The sequence below is a fragment of the Peromyscus eremicus genome, chromosome 5 (genome assembly GCF_949786415.1).
Source record: "Peromyscus eremicus chromosome 5, PerEre_H2_v1, whole genome shotgun sequence".
Classification (NCBI taxonomy): domain Eukaryota; kingdom Metazoa; phylum Chordata; class Mammalia; order Rodentia; family Cricetidae; genus Peromyscus; species Peromyscus eremicus.
Genome location: NC_081420.1, coordinates 12,770,623 through 12,789,383, shown reverse-complemented (window position 1 = coordinate 12,789,383; position 18,761 = coordinate 12,770,623). Strand labels below are relative to the sequence as shown.

At 51.0% G+C, this 18,761-nt stretch overlaps 1 protein-coding gene across 1 annotated transcript in view; it reads right to left on the bottom strand.

Annotated features, from left to right (window-relative positions):
* Sema4d (semaphorin 4D) overlaps positions 1–18,426 on the bottom strand; it is a 91,270-nt gene extending 72,844 nt beyond the window's left edge. The window contains exon 1 of the mRNA XM_059262942.1: positions 18,262–18,426. The gene's annotated coding sequence lies outside the window, so the exon portion shown is untranslated. The remainder of the gene's footprint in view (positions 1–18,261) is intronic.
* Positions 18,427–18,761: the final 335 nt, after the last annotated feature.

Genomic DNA, 18,761 nt, shown 5'->3' with positions numbered 1-18,761 from the left:
AGCAAGCTGGCCCTTCTGGAGACAGTAAAGATGCACAGGTCACTGGGGTGCTGTGCATTAATTGGTTAGTCCTGGCACCACCTGCCACAGGGGCTGTAGAGCCTTGGTGTTCATCCACTGACTAGTCCCTGGAGAGGAGACCAAGGAGATGGCCCCCTGGGCATGAGGCACGTGATAACTTCACTAGACCTAAAGTCTACAATGTATGAACAACTGCCCAAAACTCACCATCAGCAAAAAGAGAGTAGTCACCACCACAGACCCCACCGACACTAAAAGGGAAGAATGTAAACAACTATAAACATTCGATGCATGCCTGGCTTGCTTGCTTGGGAGAAAACACTCAATTCTGTAGTAACTACAATCAGCCCAAACTCACCCAAGATACAGACAGTCTCATCAATACTGTAAACGCTAAGGAAACTGAAAACATAGTTAATTACCTCAGAAACAGACATCTGAAGGTCTCTGGTAGTGCGATTGAAAAAGTCTATCTAACATAATAAGAAAGAAGTAACTAACAACAGTTGTATATAATCTCTTCTAGAAAACAGGGAGAAACGAGAAGTCTGGCATGACCTTGACAGCAAAACAATCATTTCCTGCTTCTTCAAGAAGAAAGGAAAACAACGAAAAAGAACAAAATGACTAAACTTATTTGATTGCTATGTCTTAAAATGTTGTTTATTTTTGGTGCTGTGAATCTCACTGGGACAAAACAATTTGACACCCTTGGAAATAAATTTATATGAATAAACTGTAATAAAGTCTTATATTGCAAATGGATCTTTTCTAATGAAAAAGTTTGTGTCTATATGTACACACTGTACATGTGTGTACTCATGCTCATATGCACACGTGTGGAGACATAGGTCAGCATCAGGTATCTCTGTCTATGTCTCTACACAGTATTGGTTTATTTATTATTGAGGAGGGCACACAACGACCACATCTTCCCTTTACCTCTTGGGGCAGGGCCGCTCCAGTTGTTTCTCTCCCACTATATGCTCCAAGCAGCCTGCCAGCAACTCCCTTGTCTCCACGGTCCATATTGCTGGGATAACAGATGTGCTCCAGACCAGAAGTGTTTACACACCATTCAGAGTCTATATTTGCTTCATATATGACTGAGGTCCAAAGGCAATGCAGATTTAGAATCCTGTAATTACTGAGGAAACAGAGACCTCAGGACAACATATCTACTCCTTTGGAGTTTCAAGAAATCATGCCTTTTACCTCCCAGAGAGAAAGGCAACCAGAGTGTAATACAACGCGTTCTGGGCCCGGGTGTGCAGCTCACATTCTTGGACGCACAATAGCCCTGTCACCCAAAGCTTAATCTTATACAGTTTCAGTTACCTACCATCAATCATGGTCCAAAAATACCCACAGGACTTGTTCGAAGTTTGTAACTGCATGCTTATTCTTCGTAGCATGAGAAAAATCTTTCATGACCTTGCCCCATCCTGATGGGCTATGAGCCATCCTCTTGCCTAGCGTATCCACTGTGTGTATGCTATCCACACGAGTCACTCAACAGCTGTCTCGGTCATCAGCCTCAGCATCACTGAGTTCCAGTAACCCTATTTTATTTACTAATGACTCTAGAGCACAAGAAGGGGGGTGGGGTGGGAATCTGGATCTGCAAAGAGAAGCCCCAGGAAGTGCTTCATTTAAGACCCAGGAAGTGTTTCTTTTAAGAGAAAGGCTGTTGTGTTTTCAATCTAAGGAAAGAAATAAGACAGGCTAAGATTGCTCAGGTCTACTCTACAGTGAGATTTTTCAAAGGGTGTGCGTGTGTGTGTGTGTGTGTGTGTGTGTGTGTGTGTGTGTGTGTGTTTGAGAAAGAGAGAGAGATTGTGAGCTAGTGTGGCACACCTGCACTTGTATTAGAGCCCTTTTAAATTCTCTGAGTCATCTGTAAGTTGCCTAGGCAGGCCCTGAAATTGCGATCCTCCCATCTCATCCTCCCTAGCTGCTGGCACTGTGGATGTGCACCCCAGACAAGCTTGCTGTTAAACTCTTACTGTGCCTGATTTATACTTCAACTCTGCTACAGGGACATACGTATAGCAAACAGAAACAAACTGTAGGTATACAGTTCAGTACTGTCTGTGGGTTCAGCCACCCACCCATCAATGGACTCTTCAACCACATCCCCTGCAGTGAGTGGAGCCGATGGTGATACATCTTGAGCTGACCATGATCTTAAAGAGAAATGAAGGCAGAGAGTATAGGCCCATCTTTGGGTTACAAAGACAGACCCAGGCCAACGAAGGGGACTGAAGTTTGTTGCACATGCACGAGGCCTGGAGTTTGGATCCCAGAGCCCGTGTAAATGCTGGGTGGACAGGGAAGCCCACATGTAATTCCAGCTTCAGAAGGCAGAGATGTGATCCCCAGAAACAGAGTCTGGTTGAGAGACCTTGCCTCAACAAGGAAGGTGGAAGAGCAATCCAGAATGCTTCCTGAATCAACCTCAGGCCTCCATATGCACATACAAAACCACACATATACACATGCACAACACACAAAAAGAAAGAAAGAAAGAAAGAAAGAAAGGAAGGAAGGAAGGAAGGAAGGAAGGAAGGAAGGAAGGAAGGAAGGAAGGAAGAAAGAAAGAAAAAGAAAAAGAGCTGGATTTTCTTGCTCAGGTCTCTCCAGGTACTGCCCAGAGAAGAGAGACAAAAAGATGAAGACTCATACCCACAGTAATTAGGGTTTCACAGGGATGGGAAGATGGCCTCTGTCCCAGTGGCTCCAGCCACACTGCTGACACATGGGCACCAGCACACAAGTTGCCGCTGGCCGCCCCCCCCCCCCGAAACTTCACTCCAACGATGTCCAGATGCAAAGCGCAGCTTCTAGACACCTGGCACCAATAAACCTTGGGATAAACTCAGCCTGAAGTATCGCTGCTCTACACTCAGGCACATCAGCCCCGAGGAACCTTCGCTTCAACTGAGTGCCTGAGGTTGGGCAAGAAATCGCTTGCATTTTAATCCAAATAAGAGCATCTGCAAGATTACACAGGACACATAAACATAAACAGGCCTGCTCTTCCACGGCCCTGGTCGTCAGCTGTCTTCCTCTGTATACAGGAATGGAAGAATTTGGTAAATGAGTCCCGTAAACCACATTTCAAGCAGTTGTTCTTTTTCAAGATTAGACCCACTAAAGCTGTCCATGGAAGGCAAGAAGCTTCAGAAACCCTATATGGCTTTCTTAAGTGGCTACACTTGGCATCTTCAAACTGGATGATTCTCAGAGCATCCTAGCCCAAGGCAAAGGCTCAGGCACGTATATGGTCAAGCCTTGGCTCTCAGGCCTCTCCTGACCCTTGAACAATGGTGAGATGGGATTGTCCCTTAACTGCCACATCCTTGTGGGTAAATCTTCCTTCAATGAGAAGCTAAGCCTGGGTTGAAGCTGGAGATGACGGTTGCAGGTCAGAGGTGGGGTCCTCCCTTTGAAAGTACCAGTCAGCAAGTCCGAAACAGTGGCCCTTGCTTCAGGACCGGAGGTGGGGTACGGTGGACAGTGACTTGTTCTGTCACTAGATGTCACGGAAACCCTTGGGTCCAGATGCAGGATGTCCCCAATGGCCCTGCCAGCTTCTCAGAACTTCAGGCAGAAGATGGGCTAACCATAAACCTCAACCCCAGGCTACCCAGAAAGACCTGGCTTCCTGAGAAACAGCTAAACAGAGGCTTGGCAGGAAGCCTCAGAGACTGGGAAACAGGCAACCCTGAGGCCTGTACCCTAGGACGCCTGCGGGGAAGGACAGGCCTTCCAGACCCCAAGGTTCTTGTGGCACTGTCTGTGAGCCTGACTCAGGAAGGGTACAGAACGCACACCAACTCCAGTCTATGAGCAAAAGTCTGGTGTTGTGAGCCACCTGTTCACAGCCCTGGTACTGAGGCCCAGGTGGCCCCTCTCCCCTCTGATAACACTGGGTCCTCCCCCACCATCGCCTAAGACCAGCTCCACCCACTCACTGGCTCATTCATTATCATCTAACTACTCTTGCCCTAAATCAGGCCTGCTGGGAAAGGAGGCAGAAGCCCCTCCTCCATCAGCCCTGGCACCCTCCATGCGCCTCTCTGCTCTCAGCCCTCTGTTCTTCTGGCAGCTCCTCTCCAAGCCTCTGCAGATGCCAGCACACCAGGCTCTCTCTGTTTCGAAGGGATTATTTATGGTTGGATGAACCATCCAGAATAAAGGTCAGATGCGAGCATGCCAGGGAGCAGGAGGCTAACTCCAGCAGCTCCCAACAGGGAGGAAGGACTGCAACCTGCAGAAACATTTTTTCCCCAGAAAAAGGAAATAGAAGAGCCAAGCTCAGTGGCTCTCTGCTGAATGTTCCTGGTGTGTTGTAGCCCTAGTATGCTGGTCAGGAAAATCAAGCCACGTCTGGGGTAGGACAAAAGAGTCACTTCAAGTGGCACCGAAGGAGTTACTCATTACTGGAGGCAGTTATTGGCCCTAAACATGAGCTAAAGTGACAGGCACGAAGAAGCTATCCTAGTGAAGCAAACCGTCAGCCAAAGCATGAGGCTCAGCCTACAGGAACCCCAGAAGGTGACCCCGCCAGCAACCAGACAGCACTCTTCATCCATGCATGCTTGGTGGTCTGGTGACTTACGGGATGAACGTGCAGCTCCGCCTGCTCCGGGGACAGACTTCCTGAGCAGCCCACATCCCTCCTCTTGTCCACCCTGAGCAAGCTCCCTACTTGACCTAGTTAGGACATCCACCTGTGCCTTAAAGCCTACTCAGGCCCAGGGCCCAGGCCCCCAAGACTGTGGACCCCTTTTGGAGCAGAACTTGACCATGTAGGGAAGTCCCCATGAGCAGAAAGGACAGTCCCCCATGAGAGGAAATGGCTGGGAGCAATCTAGGAACATCCACAGCATCTGTCTGGGACACTCAGCCAATGTCACCAGGGACAAGAGAGCTGAATAGCTGATCCCAGAGAAACTCACACACAATCTGTGGTATCATGCTGAATGCTCCTGCATCCTCTATCACTGTAGATAGGCCAGCAGCCCCAGAGAACAGTGAGGGTGGATTTTAGCTCTGGGCCAACAACAGACTTCTAGAGAATGAGTTCAGTGAGCCTCCTAATGAGCACAGTCTGTTAAATGTAGGAAAGCATCCAGAATGCAGACTTCAGCTTTCTGTGCACCCACATGCATGCACATACAAGTGTGTATATGTGCAAACAGGTGCTCACATGGATGCACACACACTTGCATGCACACGCACACACTGGTCCACAAACCATACACACACACAGAGAAGCAGAAAACAGGTACCCACATGCATACCCATACACACATTGATACACATGCATGCATACGAATGCTCAAACAGACAGGCACAGGAATGCCCACCACACCACAGAAGACACTGTAAGGGGCTCCACCACTCTCAGGAGCCACTCCATGTCATACAGGCAGCCAGCCAAGCTGAGCAATGCCTAAAGAGCAAAATGCACCATGAAAAAGTCAGGGAGGTAGCAGATTGGACAGGCACCCACCAAGAGCCAACAGAGATGCGGGGTGCATGCAACATAGGAACACACGGCCCTCTAAGGACTGGATGCGGCTGCCCATCATGACACAGAACATATACATCTGCAGCATAGCAGTGAGCAAAAAGAATAGAAACCACTACAGCATGACCAAGGGTCTGGGGATGTGTGTGTGTGTGTGTGTGTGTGTGTGTGTGTGTGTGTGCGTGTGCGTGCATGTGCGTCGGGAGCACACACTCATGTCTGAAAATGGTAGCAAAAGGGGAAAAAAATGTCAGAAAAGCAAGCTGTTAATGGCAAGGACCCAGATCAGGGAGGAAACTTTTTGCTTTCTTTCTTCCTTTTCTAAACAATAAAAACTCGATTAAAATAAAGGAAAAATGAGTCAGCACCTCTCACTTCCTGTTCACCCTGGTGATTCCACGAAGACTTCTGCAGAGACCCCATCCACAGAGGGAGAGCTGACCCAAAGCAGACAGAAGACTCCCTTCCTGTTTCCCCAACCTCGAGGCTCTGCCATCCCGTTTCCACAGCTTCCCACTCGTGCAAGGGGAGCTGTGCTTTCCATTTTCCTGCAGATAAAGCTCCACTGGAATGAATCCCAGGTGGGTGACTGCCTGCCAGCGCCCGTGCCAGGTCCTGTCCCCACCTCCCAGGTCACCCGCCTGAAGTCCGGCCCCAGGGAGTGTGCCCCTCGCCTCTCCTCCTGCTGCAGGAGGCTGGAAGACAGACAGAGCCACCATCACACGTGTGTGTGACCTGACTTGCCCAAAGGATGTTTGCAGACGTGCCTCAGTGGAAGATCTCAAAATGGTCATCTAGGTCCCTTCAGGGCAGACAGGTATCCTTATTATACACAAAAAGAGACACAGAAGAGGTGGCCATGTGACAAGGAACAGACTGCAGTGACTTACTCATCAGCCGGTGCCATCTGAGCCACATGACAGTGGCAGACAGGACAGCTGGCTGCCCTGCTCACACCTTGCCCTTGGCTGCCCTGCTCACACCTTGCCCTTGCCTGCAGAACTAGGAAAAGCAATCACCAATATTGCAACCCTTCAGACAGGATGTTCTGTCACAGCAGACACAAGAGATTCTTAAAGGAAAGAGCACATTGCCTTTGAGGCCAGTGTCCAGGGAGGTTCCAATAATCAGGCCAACATAATATGCAGCATGATGCAAAATTAGTCACTTTCCCTGCAGCCTGTGGAGGGTCTTCTGCGTGTTCACACCCCACACTCCCACCCAGCCTCTGTGTTGAAGCACCTTTTCCTCTCCCTGGGGGCCACTGCCTCTACTTTGGTCTCAGTCATGAAGGCTGAGTAAGGCACATCCCTGCACCTCCATCCCACGTCACTACACTCACCACTCTGTGCGCCAAGAGCACAAACTGCTCCAGAATCAAGAACCCTGGTGTGAAACGGTTAGTGTTGCCTGCCTGACCAAACAGAGGAGACAGACCTCCGGGCATGATGGCGGGAGTGATCTTGATTACACTGAGGTGGGAAGACCATCTTCACGGGGCGGGGCTCCCTGGACTGTATAAAATGGAGGCAGGGAGTGGGGCGCTGACAAGCACCCATCGCTCTGTTCTGACTGTGGATATGATGTGACCAGCTGCTTGACGCTCTCCCACCTTGACTGTCTCACCATAATGAACTCTACTCTGAACTGTGAGCTAAAACAACCCGTTCTTTCAGTCGCTTTTGTTGAAGCATTTTAACACGGCAGGAAAAGACGAAGACACTGGGCAAGGCTAGGACACAGATGGACGGAAGTGGCAGTTGCTGTGCCCTAGAGTCATCCCCACCGACTGAAACAGTCCCTCCCTGGGGGAGAGCGGCATCTGAGGGAAGGAAACTTTGATTTGAGGTTGATTCGTGTTCACACACACGCGCGCGCGCGCGCACTTGGGGCTTGCTTCAAATCTCAGATAGTCTTTCTACAGTGAAACACTGCATGAGATTTCCTTAATGAGATTATCTTGCGGCTAGAGCCACAGCTGAACACAAAAATGCACTTTAAACACACAGCCTGAGGGTGACTCCCACAACGCAGCTGAATCCCATGCACATATCTGGGTTTTATGCTGTGGAATTTTCCGCCTGTGCTGTCATGCCGACACCAAGTTTCAGAGTTGGGGTCCTTCAGATTTTCGGGTTAGGAATCGCAACTTACATGAGATAGAAAGCTCTGTGTGTTCAGCTAAACGACACAGATGGACAGATACCCTGTGCACATATTTGGGAGCATGCTACAGGGTCTGAAACACAGAGCAGGACATGGTGGCACACACTTGTAATCCCAGGTCTCCAGAGGCAGGGGCAGGAGGCTAGTTTTGGTTATACAGGAAGACCCGACCTCCAAAACTGTATATAGTGAGGTCAGCCCAAATGAATTCTGCTATTAGAAGGGTCCAGGGGCTGGCAGTACTCACCTGGGAGCTGGGTATAGTGAGGTCAGCCCAAATGAACTCTGCTATTGGAAGGGTCCAGGGGCTGGCAGTACTCACCTGGGAGCTGGGTACCTCTCACTAGGCTCTGTGCACAGCCACATTAGGCCGGTGACACGGGTTGCCCTGGGGTAAACTCTACAAACATCTTCTGGGTGCAGAAAGGAGGAGATGGGAAGATGAACACTGAGGATGAGGCAGACGTCAGCAACAGTTTCCATGACCTACTGCCATCCTGTTCCTTTCCCTCAGACTTTATTTTTAGTTTTTAATTAATTATGTGTATGTGTGTGGCAATGTGGGTGCCCTCCAAGGCCAGAAGAGGGTGTCGGATACCCTGGAGCAGGACTTACAGGTGGTTGTGAGCCACCCAAAGGGGGTGCGAGGAACTCTGGTCCTTGGCAAGAGCAGCAAGTGCTCTTACCTGCTGAGCTGTCCTTGGATTCCAAGATGGGACAGGAAGTTAGGACAGGCATCACTTTGATGCAGAGCTAGGGGACTCACTGTAAAGGTAGGAGAGCCTGTGGGTCCAATGGCAGCTTCATTATGCTTAAGGATGTAGTACGAACCACCTCCCAGGTCAGGGATCAGTCTCCCATGAGCTATGACAGCCACAGTGATCAGCAAGCATCACTGTTTGAGGTGACATGTGTCTGGTGCTTGCTGTTTCCCCGGGACAAGTATACAAAAGAGAGGCTGAGGGCTGGCCACACCCGGTCATTCTACAGGCAGAGGACAAGCAGAGTGCCAAGGTCTTGACCATGAACTCTGCCCTGCCTGGCAGCTCTGGAGAAGCAGTTTCTTTTATGTGCCAAACTGCACAGGGGCTGGAGAGTTGGCTCATTTGGCAAAGAGCTTGAGGCGCAAGCATGAGACCTAGTTCAGACGCCCCAGCACCCAGGTGAAAAGCCAGATGCAGGAGACCTAGTTCAGATGCCCCAGCACCCAGGTGAAAAACCAGATGCAGTAGCAAATGCCAGTAACCCCTCCGCACCTGGAAGACCTGATCCCCAGCAGCCGCAGCTCACCTCTGTGAGGAGGCACCCTGTCCACTTAGGACCCAGGGTAAAAGTCACTCCAAACTGCCTTGTGTGGCAGCAGCCATGCTGTGTCCTCAGCCCGCCCACAGAGGAGGGTGACACCAGTGAGCACAGCTCCCAGGCTGGTGAAGGAAAAGCCTCTCTCCATCTTTAGCAGCTATCACGGAAGTATGAGAAAATGTTTCATAAGCGTCCAGACCCAAACGATCCAGGCAGAAACACCCCGGTGATGTCAGCATTACTTCAGAGACGGGAATCGAGTCTCTGCTGGCTCCTCGCTGAAATAGGGGAGGGCATACATCCAAGTCCTCTGTGCCCCAACATTTTCCTTTGTGTGTGTGTGGGGGGGGGGGGGGTTAAAGGTCAACCTTGGGTGTCATTCCTCAGTCTCCATCCACCTTTTAATTAAAATCTCTATACTATAATTTATTTATCACTGTGTAGAAGTTAGAGGACATCGTTTAGAAGTTGGTTCTCTCCTTCCACCATGTGGGTCCTTGGGATGGACCTCAGGTCATCGGGCTTGGTAGTAAGTACCTTGTCCCCACTCAGCCATCTCAATGGCCAGATTGTTCAGACTGTTTCTTGAGACAAAGTATCTCACTGGGACCCGGGACTTATCTATTAGGCTAAGCTGGCTGGCTAGCGAGCCCCAGGGCCACCTGCATCCACCCCTCCTCCAGGGAAATCATATGTGTGTGTGTGTGTGTGTGTGTGTGTGTGTGTGTGTGTGTGTACATATAGGTTTGAGATATATATATATATATAGTTCTATATATAGAGAGAGTTCTAGGGATCAAACTCGTCTTCCTGCTTGCTAACTGCCATCTCCCCAGCCTGAGTCCCTATCATTTTCACAGTGAGATGTCTGTGTGGAGCCTCTCCAGCTCTCTGCAGAAATGACTCTGCTCATTTTACATGACAGTTTCTTCCGGCTGAAATAAAATCCATGCCCTCCAGCTCACGGAGTCACGAGCGGTTACTTGTATATAAATGGGAATCTGTGACTCCCCACAGGCTCTTCCGAGATGGGTATCTACTTTAAAGATTGGCTCTGACCACCTCCCTGGTTGGGCCCAGCTGGGGGAAAGCAAGCCAGCCTGACAGCACCCTGGGGATGGATGATCTTTTCCTTGCCAGACAGGACAGACAAAGCTAGGCACTCACAGGGGCAGCAGGAGGGAGCTGGTGATTTCTCCAGATTCCACACTTGAAACCCAAGCCGCTGGCTGCCCTGGGTTTTCAAACACAAGCAGAGATCCAATTCCGCCTGCTCAGAGCTTCGCTGTGACCCAGTTTCTGGAGTGTGGTCCAAGCCCAAGTCTGCAGAGCTCAGAAACTGCTGGAGGGAGGCTCTGAGTGTCTGAGGCACCTGAGAACCCAAGGATGAACCAGACATGGAGAAAACCAGGATGAAGGCACTTGGTCATAGTGAGTCACTGTAGAAATCAGAGCACTGTACTCAGTGTTTGTATGCTGACTCTATGCAGAACCTGTCCACAAGCCACGTGGAGGCAGTGTTTTTCAACACTGGGTGAAAACATTTTTTTAAATAAAACGCAATGGAGGGGGCTGGGGAGATGGTTGGGAAAGTGCTTACCTTGTGAACACAAGGACTGGCGTTCAGTCCCCAGAATCCACGTAAAAAGCTGGGCATGGTGGCATGTGCTTGTAAACCCAGTACTGGGGAGGTGGAACCAGATGGATCCCTCAGACTTACTGGGCAGTCAGCCTGGCCTATCCGACAAGCCCCATGGTCAGTGAGAGACCCTGTCTCAAAACAAAGGTGTTTGTCAACTGAGGGATGACACCAAACACAGATGCTTGCACACAGGGTCTCAAGTCACATGTCCCAGCCAAAATCTCAGCTCTCTACTTCCTGGCTGGGGACCCCAAGAATAAGTTTCCTATGGTGTCTGTTTTCAAGGTCTTAGCTGTAAAGGGTGGGTTAGAGCTGGGCCAGGTTTACAGGTGAGGTAGGGACTCTGTAGAATGGCCAAAAAGCACTGAACATGTCACTCACAAAAGCCACCGTGAACCACAGGGTCATCCTTGCCTTGATCCCACCTTTACAAGTCAATGCTCAGAAGTGCAGTCTTTAAAGAAAATTTTTATTTGTGTGTGTGTGCGCGCGTGCGTGTGTGTGTGTGTGTGTGTGTGTGTGTGTGTGTGTGTGTGCGCGCGCGCGCTCTCTCCTTCCCCCTTGGGTCCCAGGGACAAAACTCGGGTCACCGTGCTTACGTGGCAGGTGCTTTTACCCAGCGAGCCATCCCGCTGGCCCTCTTCACACACACAGACCCAATCACCCTAGTTACTGCTAAGGTAAGTGCAGGAGTGACAAGAGCCAGGCTCCACACCACAAACTGTCAGTTAGGCTCGCCTGACACCCTCATAAGAACAGAAAACAAACCCTGCGTGTGAGCTGACTTCAGAGATGCCCGAGAAAGCTCATGGAATTCGGGAACTCAGGCGACAGGCTGTCTTAGTTAGGGTTTCTATTGCTGTGCAGAGACACCATGACCATGCCAGCTCTTATAAAGGAAGACATTTAATTGGGGTGGCTTACAGTTTTAGAGGTTTAGTCCATTATCATTATGGTGGGACATGGCAGTGTGCAGGCAGACATAGTGCTGGAGGAGCTGAGTCCTACATCTTGATCCACAGGCAACAGGAAGTGAACTGTGTGCCACACTCAGCGTAGCTTGAGAGCAAAGGAAACCTCAAAGCCCGCCTCCACAGCGACACACTTCCTCCAGCAAGACCACACCTACTCCAACAAGGCCACACCTCCTAACAGTGCCACTTCCTTTGGGGGCCATTTTCTTTCAAACCACCACATAAGCATTTACTGAAACTCTCAGAATGGAACTTTTCACAGGGTAGACTGCACAGTATTCATGTTTTACCACAATAAATCATTCAAATTATCAGAACCCAACCTAGCAGAAACAGACAATCCTAAGAGCCTTAGTAAGAAATCAATTTTATAATTAAAAGCCTCACCAAGAAGAAAAACCTCAGACTCTGACGGCTTCACTAATAAATCCAAACTTGGAAGAAAAAAAATGATATTGACCCCACAAAAACATTTGCCCCATAAAGAGCACTACAAATCTTAAACCCAGCAATACAGAACTCTCTCTTAACTGTGGCTTCCCACAGTTTCCGTTACCTACCTTCAACCAGGGTCTAGAAATACTAAATAGGAAATTCCAGAATAAATGACTCATCAAGGTTATACTATACACTGTTCTGGCTGATCAGAGCAGGGGCCACATTCCCTTGTCCAGTGTATCCAAACTGTATACACCACCCTCCTGTTAGTTACTTTGTAGCGCGTCAGCTATCAGTCAACTGCTGCAGATGCCTAGGGTCTTTACTCAGGAATGGTTCTCACCAGCAGTGATGTGCCAAAACTCACAGCAATCTTCCTGCCTCAGTTTCTTTCTTTGTTTTTGTTTTGTCTGTCTGTCTGGTTTTGTTGTTGTTGTTGTTGTTGTTTTGGTTTGGTTTGGTTTTTTGGTTTTTGGTTTTTGGGGTTTTGTTTGTTTGTTTGTTTGTTTGAGACAGTGTTAACTTGTGTAACCCTAACTGTCCTGTCCTGGAACTTACTCTGTAGATCAGGCTGGCCTAGAACTCACCGAGATCTGTCTGCCTCTGCCTCTTGGGTGCTGGGATTAAAGGTGTGCGCCATGACCTCAAGGCTTAAAAGTGTCTTGTAATACATTCACAACATTGCACAACTATCATCAACTATTCTGTTTTTATTACCTCAAAAGGAAAGCTTAAAGACAGGGATGTAGCTTAATGGTTGGCAGAGTGCTTGCCTAGCATGAAAAAGGAGGGTACATGCTGGGCGGTGGTGGCGCATGCCTTTAATCCCAGCACTAGGAATCAGAGGCAGGCAGATCTCTATGAGTTCAAGACCAGCCTGGTCTACAGAGCAAGTTCCAGGACAGGCTCCAAAGCTACACAGAAACCCTGTCTCAGGAAAAAAAAAAAAAAAAAAAAAAAAAAAAATGAAGAAGGGGGTGCAGGGGTCCAATCCACAGTACTAAAGACAGAAGAAAACTAGAAGCCCCACATTATCAAGCAGCTGTTCCCATTCCATCTCCTCAGCCTGGGCAACTGATGATGTGTTTCTGATCCTATGACTTGGCCTGTGTTAACATTTTATAAACAAGAATCATGACTCACATTGCCTTAACTATGGCTACTTTCACTTAAGAGTGTTTCAAGGGTCATCTGAATTACAACACACAGAGGTGGTCCAATGCTTCCTATGGCTGACTAATATTCCATGTGTGCATATACCACATCTGGCTTACCCACTTCATCCGCAGATAGACAGGTGGGCTTGTGAACCGTGCTATAAACTGTGTGAAGCTTTTGTTGAGTCCCTAGTTCCAATCCGTTTAGGCATGGCCATAGAAGTGGAATTGTTGGATCACAGGGAATTTGGTTCTGTGTGTTTAACTTTCCAAAAAACCTCCACACTGCTTCCTCAAACAGCAGCTCCATCTTACCCCCCACCAACCATGTCCCAGGGTTCCACTTTTTCCGAGTCCTTACCAACAGTTGCTATTCCCCCAACCCCTTTTATCAAAGCCATTCTAGTGCAGCATGAGGTGGGTCCCACAGTGGTCTTGGCTTGTATCTTCCTTTGACTAATGACACAGGGTGTCTTTCCACAAGCTTCTGCCATCTGTGAATCTTCTTGGATGCTTGTGCTTTCCTGGTTATCCGCCCTTCTGCTGTGAAGTTTTAGTCCCTAACCCTTCAATAGGGAACAATCCAAACATCCACCAAGAGATGAGCAAACGAACCACGGTACAACCGGCCAATAAAGCCCTTCAGCATCAAAAAGCCCAAGTCCTGACACACAAAAACCATGCACGACTCTCAGAGCCACAGAGCAGAGCCAAAGCAGAGGCACATAGCGAGTACAACGGAGCAGCTCGGTAACAATGAGCCACGGGAGCAGAAAGACACAGGAAGCTGTGCTGTAATGAAAAGTAAAGGATTAAAAAAAAAACAAAAACAGAGCAGCTCATCCTGCACCGTTTTCTTTCTGAAGGTTCAGTTATCCAGTCAATCACAGTCCAAAAAATACTGAATGGAAAATTCCAGAAATAAATAATTCATAAGGCTTAAGTTACACACAATTCCAAGCATCAAGGATTCTCACTACCAATTCCACCCCACTGGTGCTGCCAGCCTTCCTTTTCTCCAGGGTATCCACACAGTGTATCCTACTCACCTCCTGGCTACCTAACGGTCATCAGTTACGACTGACTGTTCAGCTACCCTTTATTTTAGTTAAAAATGGCCCAAGCACCGGAGTAATGATTCTGGCAAGGCAAAAGGGCCAAAGAAAAGATGGAAGACGCTTCCACACTACAAGTGTCCATTCACAGTTGCACTACAAGTTTGCACACATATTCACACTTCCACAACACACCTGCACACATACTCTGACATTCTCACATTTCACATGGTCACTCACACAGTGAACCCACTTGCCCTCCACACACACCATTCACACAGGCTCTCATTTTTACCCTATTAATCTGATCTCCTCACACAAATATCACAGACTTCCACGCTGACTCTGTTACTCACTCACACACATTTGTACATTCACGCCTACGGTCAGGCCCCACCCCCACACTCCCACTAACTGCAGCTTCCGGTCTGCACTTAGACCATGTCCCCTAGTTAAGAGCAGTGCCTAGCCCAGGTCCATGAGATGCCGCACCATTACTGATGCAACATATGGGGAGCATCCTCACAGACACACATGTGCTGTCTGTGTACACACAGGAGACAGCTTCCACTCATAAGTGCCTACTTGTGTAAACAGGACCAGTCAATGCACTGCGCTGAAGGGTGAAGTTTTAAGTAAACCCCTGAGCAGCTTCTTCATATAAGCAATCAACACGGCCCTCAGTGACTATTAACTTTTAATCATGGAGTACTTTCAACGGCACACACTAAGAGCCCAGAAAAGAATAGTGAACGCAGGGACTCCAACCTGCCCCCAACAGACACCATAACTCCTCCCCTGATCTGAGGCAGACCCCAAGCACCCTTGAGAGCCGGGTGCCCTCATGGTAACAACAACCACACTGTGATCATAAAGCGATCACACACCACTGTCACTCACAAAATGTCTGTCTCCCTGCCTAGCTCTGACAGGGACTCCTGCCAGAGGCTTTGGGAAGCCTGCAATCTCCAAGTGGTCCCGAGAAGCCATTCAGAGGAGCAGTACAAGGCTTGCATGGGCAGTATATGAGAGTTTAAACCACATGACGGGAACCTACAGTAAGTAGGGTGGGGCTGCTGACCAGGCCAGGGTCACCACAGGAGATGTGCAATGGTGTGGCATCCCAGGGAAGTGCAAAGGGACTCAGGGAGGGGCACAGCAAGTGCCCAAGAGCAAGACAGCCATAGACTCTTCCCAAGGCTCTCCCTCCTTGGTGTCTGCTCTGGGGGAGGCCCAGCAGCTCACCCCTTGACCGGCCAGGTTAACCATATCTCCTAACAGACTACCACTTCTTTCTGCATCTCCTCCGGGCACGAGAGTTACCCTGAGGTCCAGCCAGCCTCTCCGTTGCCTGACCTGCCTAGCTTTGGGCCACACCCTGAGTCACCCAGGGACAGCCACGTCTTCAACCGAGATGGCAGAGACAGGCTGTCCAGACTGCAGCTGCCAAGCTCAGGATGGCTCTTGGCCAAGGGAACAGAAAGGACCCTCCCCTCAGCCTCAGCCTCAGGAAATCTCAGCAGTCCCTCCACCATCTAGCGGTCCATCTGGAATTGTCACCATTGGAGAGAAATAAACTGGGTGTAGTGGCCCACACCTGTAACCCCAGCACTCAGGAGGATGAAACAGGAGGTCAGGCCATTGACCAACCTGGTATATACAGTTTTAGGTAGGAGGGAGGAAGCAAGGGAGGGGGAACTGCCCCCTGCTGGCAACTGCTAACAGCACCTTTTCCCCAAGACCACCTTGGGCAACCAGCATGTCCATGCTGTAGCTCCCTGGGAGCTGAAGATAGGGGGACAGGGAGCCTGCGGGAATCAGACGGGGCACCTTTTCCAAGAGTCCTCTGAACCCAGCAAATTCTAAACATAAGAGAGCAGTTTGCTTTAACTGACAACCATCAAGAAGCAAATTCCAAATTCCCTTCTAGGACATTGCCCAGTTAACCCAGGTAGAGTGGGGATGCCCTGGAGCGGGTAACGAAGGTCCCAGCCCAGGAGCTCTGGCTCCATGCTCACCCCATACAATAAAAGAATCAAGATAAAGGACACTGGGCCCCTCAGCCCTCCCAGCCCTCCCAGGGCAGGCTCCCTCCAGAAGCACCTCAAATGGCTTGAGAAAACCATTGATCTTTGAGATGCACTATTGATTGTTCTGTCCATTAGCACACATTCCCATGCCTGGGGTGAGGAAGACCTCTTTGGACACCATCCATAAAGAGCAACTACAGAGGAGCAACTGTCCACAAGTGGATGATGTCACCCGAAACACGGCCCTGGCCCCAGACCCACCGGACCCAAGGCAGCATGGTCCATAGCATGCACCTCAACCCTCAGTCCAGGGCAGGCTACCAATGTGACAGCCGCCGGGAGTCATTGGACTCGGTAGACAGAGGGACTTTGTGGCTCCATTTCAGAGGACAGACAGACTTAAACAAGCCCTTTACAGGAAGGCAGCTTCTGACTCTTGCCCTGGATCCGGGTCTCACAACACCATGCAAGAAAGGGGTCCTGGGCAGAACTGCAATTGGTACAGGCAACATGCTTTTGTTTCTTTGTTTTGCTTGCTGTGTGGACCAGCCAGACACCTGAGTCTTAAGGTCTGGAAGGACAGTCCTTGCCCACACAAACATCCGCTCATCATTCTATACTTTCTACTTCTCAACAGATGATCTGACATGATGTGCACAGACAGCAACGGTCCAAGTGACAATCAGGCCATTATAGTCGCTACGGGGATCTTCCCCCACCACTGCCCAAGGCTGCCTGCTTCTGGGACAGTGTAAACATTCCCAAATAACCCTGCCTGGGCAGCCAGGAGACCAGTTGGAAGCCAGGGGCACATATGAAGTGACAGGTCGCTGGTGTCATTGCACCCCCCTGGGAAGGAAACTTCCGTTTGGAGCGCCTGGTAGACCTACAGCAGGGTCAGATGGCTGGCTACAGGCCCCGAGTCCAGTGTGAGGCTGACCACCCACGGGCCTGGGCTGTGCTCAACACAGTGAGGTTTTCAAAACAAAAACAGGGCAAGTTCATGTGGCAAACGCCCCAGAACGTAGGGGCAGGCCTCCCACCACATGCTCCATTGGAAGCAAGACTCCCCATTCACCCACAGAGGGACTAAACCGAATACATAAAAAGGACAGCTACGTGCTCTGCTCTGTTTTTCACGCCATGACTGGCAGAGCCCCGACAGAACCAGCCCCCCTACAAATCACCGGGCGCCAGCAACAGGTGCAGCCCGAGCTGAAGCCTGTGGTTCCGGGCGGTTCTAGAATAACGCAGCCCGAATCTTCCAGGAAGCCACAGCCTTGCAGCGCCCACTGCCCGGGTGGTAGCAACCCTAGGGCGGCTGCCCTGTGAGCCGCACCTGTCTGAGTGCACCGCGCCACATCCGGTGTGCCCGAGCCAAGGCCTGGGAGACCGAAATAGAAGCCGGTTAGGCCGGGGCTTGGGAGCCCAGCTAGGGGCACCGGGCCTGACCTGGCAGGCGCGGCTCAAGGGGCGAGCACCCGGGGGTCCCAGCGCGCAGGGCCTGGCTGGGCAAGCCGCGATTGGCTGAGCGTCCAGCGTCCCTGCTCCAGAGCAGCCACCTGCCTGCCAGGGCCCGGCGGGAGCCAGGGAGAGGAGGCCGGGGAGGGATCCGAGCTGGGATGAGACTGCAGAGAGGGTCCAGGGGACGCCGCGGAAATGTAGAGGGGGTCTGAGGGATCCGGGTGGGAATCGGGGGGATACGGAGGGTCTCGGTGCGAATGCAGGGGGAGTCCGGGGGCATCCAGGTGGGAATGCAGACCGGGTCGTAGCAGTGTGGGAGGATCTGGGGAGGAAGCTCTGAGGGGTCTCGGGGGCCCCGAGGGGTCCAGGAGGGGATCCAACAGGGTTCCCTAGGTTTACCGCGGGGGCTCCCGGCGCCCCGCGCACCTGCCCAGCCCCGTGCGCGCTCCTCCCGCGCCGGCCCAGTGGCTTACCTGAAGCGCGCGTCCGACCCGCGGCGGCTCTCGGCGGGGCCCGGCCGGGCCAGCTCCGCGCCAAGAATGGCGGCAGCGATGGTGGCAGCAACGACAGAGGCGAACAGCGAAGGGAGGTTGCGGCGAGGAGGCCGGGCAGCGCGGAGATGCTGCGGCACGCGAGGGCGCGGAGGCCGGCGTGGGGACCGAGGGCGCGGGGCGAGCGCGCAGGCCCCACCCCCTCTCCCTCCCTTCCCGCCTCCTCCCCTCCCCCTCCCGTCTCTTCCCTCCCCTCGCCCCTCCCCCTTCCTCCTCCTCCCTCCTCTCACCCCCAACCTCTCTCCCTCCCTCCTTGCCCTCTCGTGCTCCGCCCCTGTCTTCACCTTCCCTACTCCCTCTCCTGCCCCCTCTTGTCCCCTCTCTCCCTTCCTTTCCTTTCCCACCCACCTTCCACCACCTCTTCCTCTTTCCCCCAACTCCCTCTTCCTCTTTTTCCTCTCTATCTCTTTTCCATCCACCCC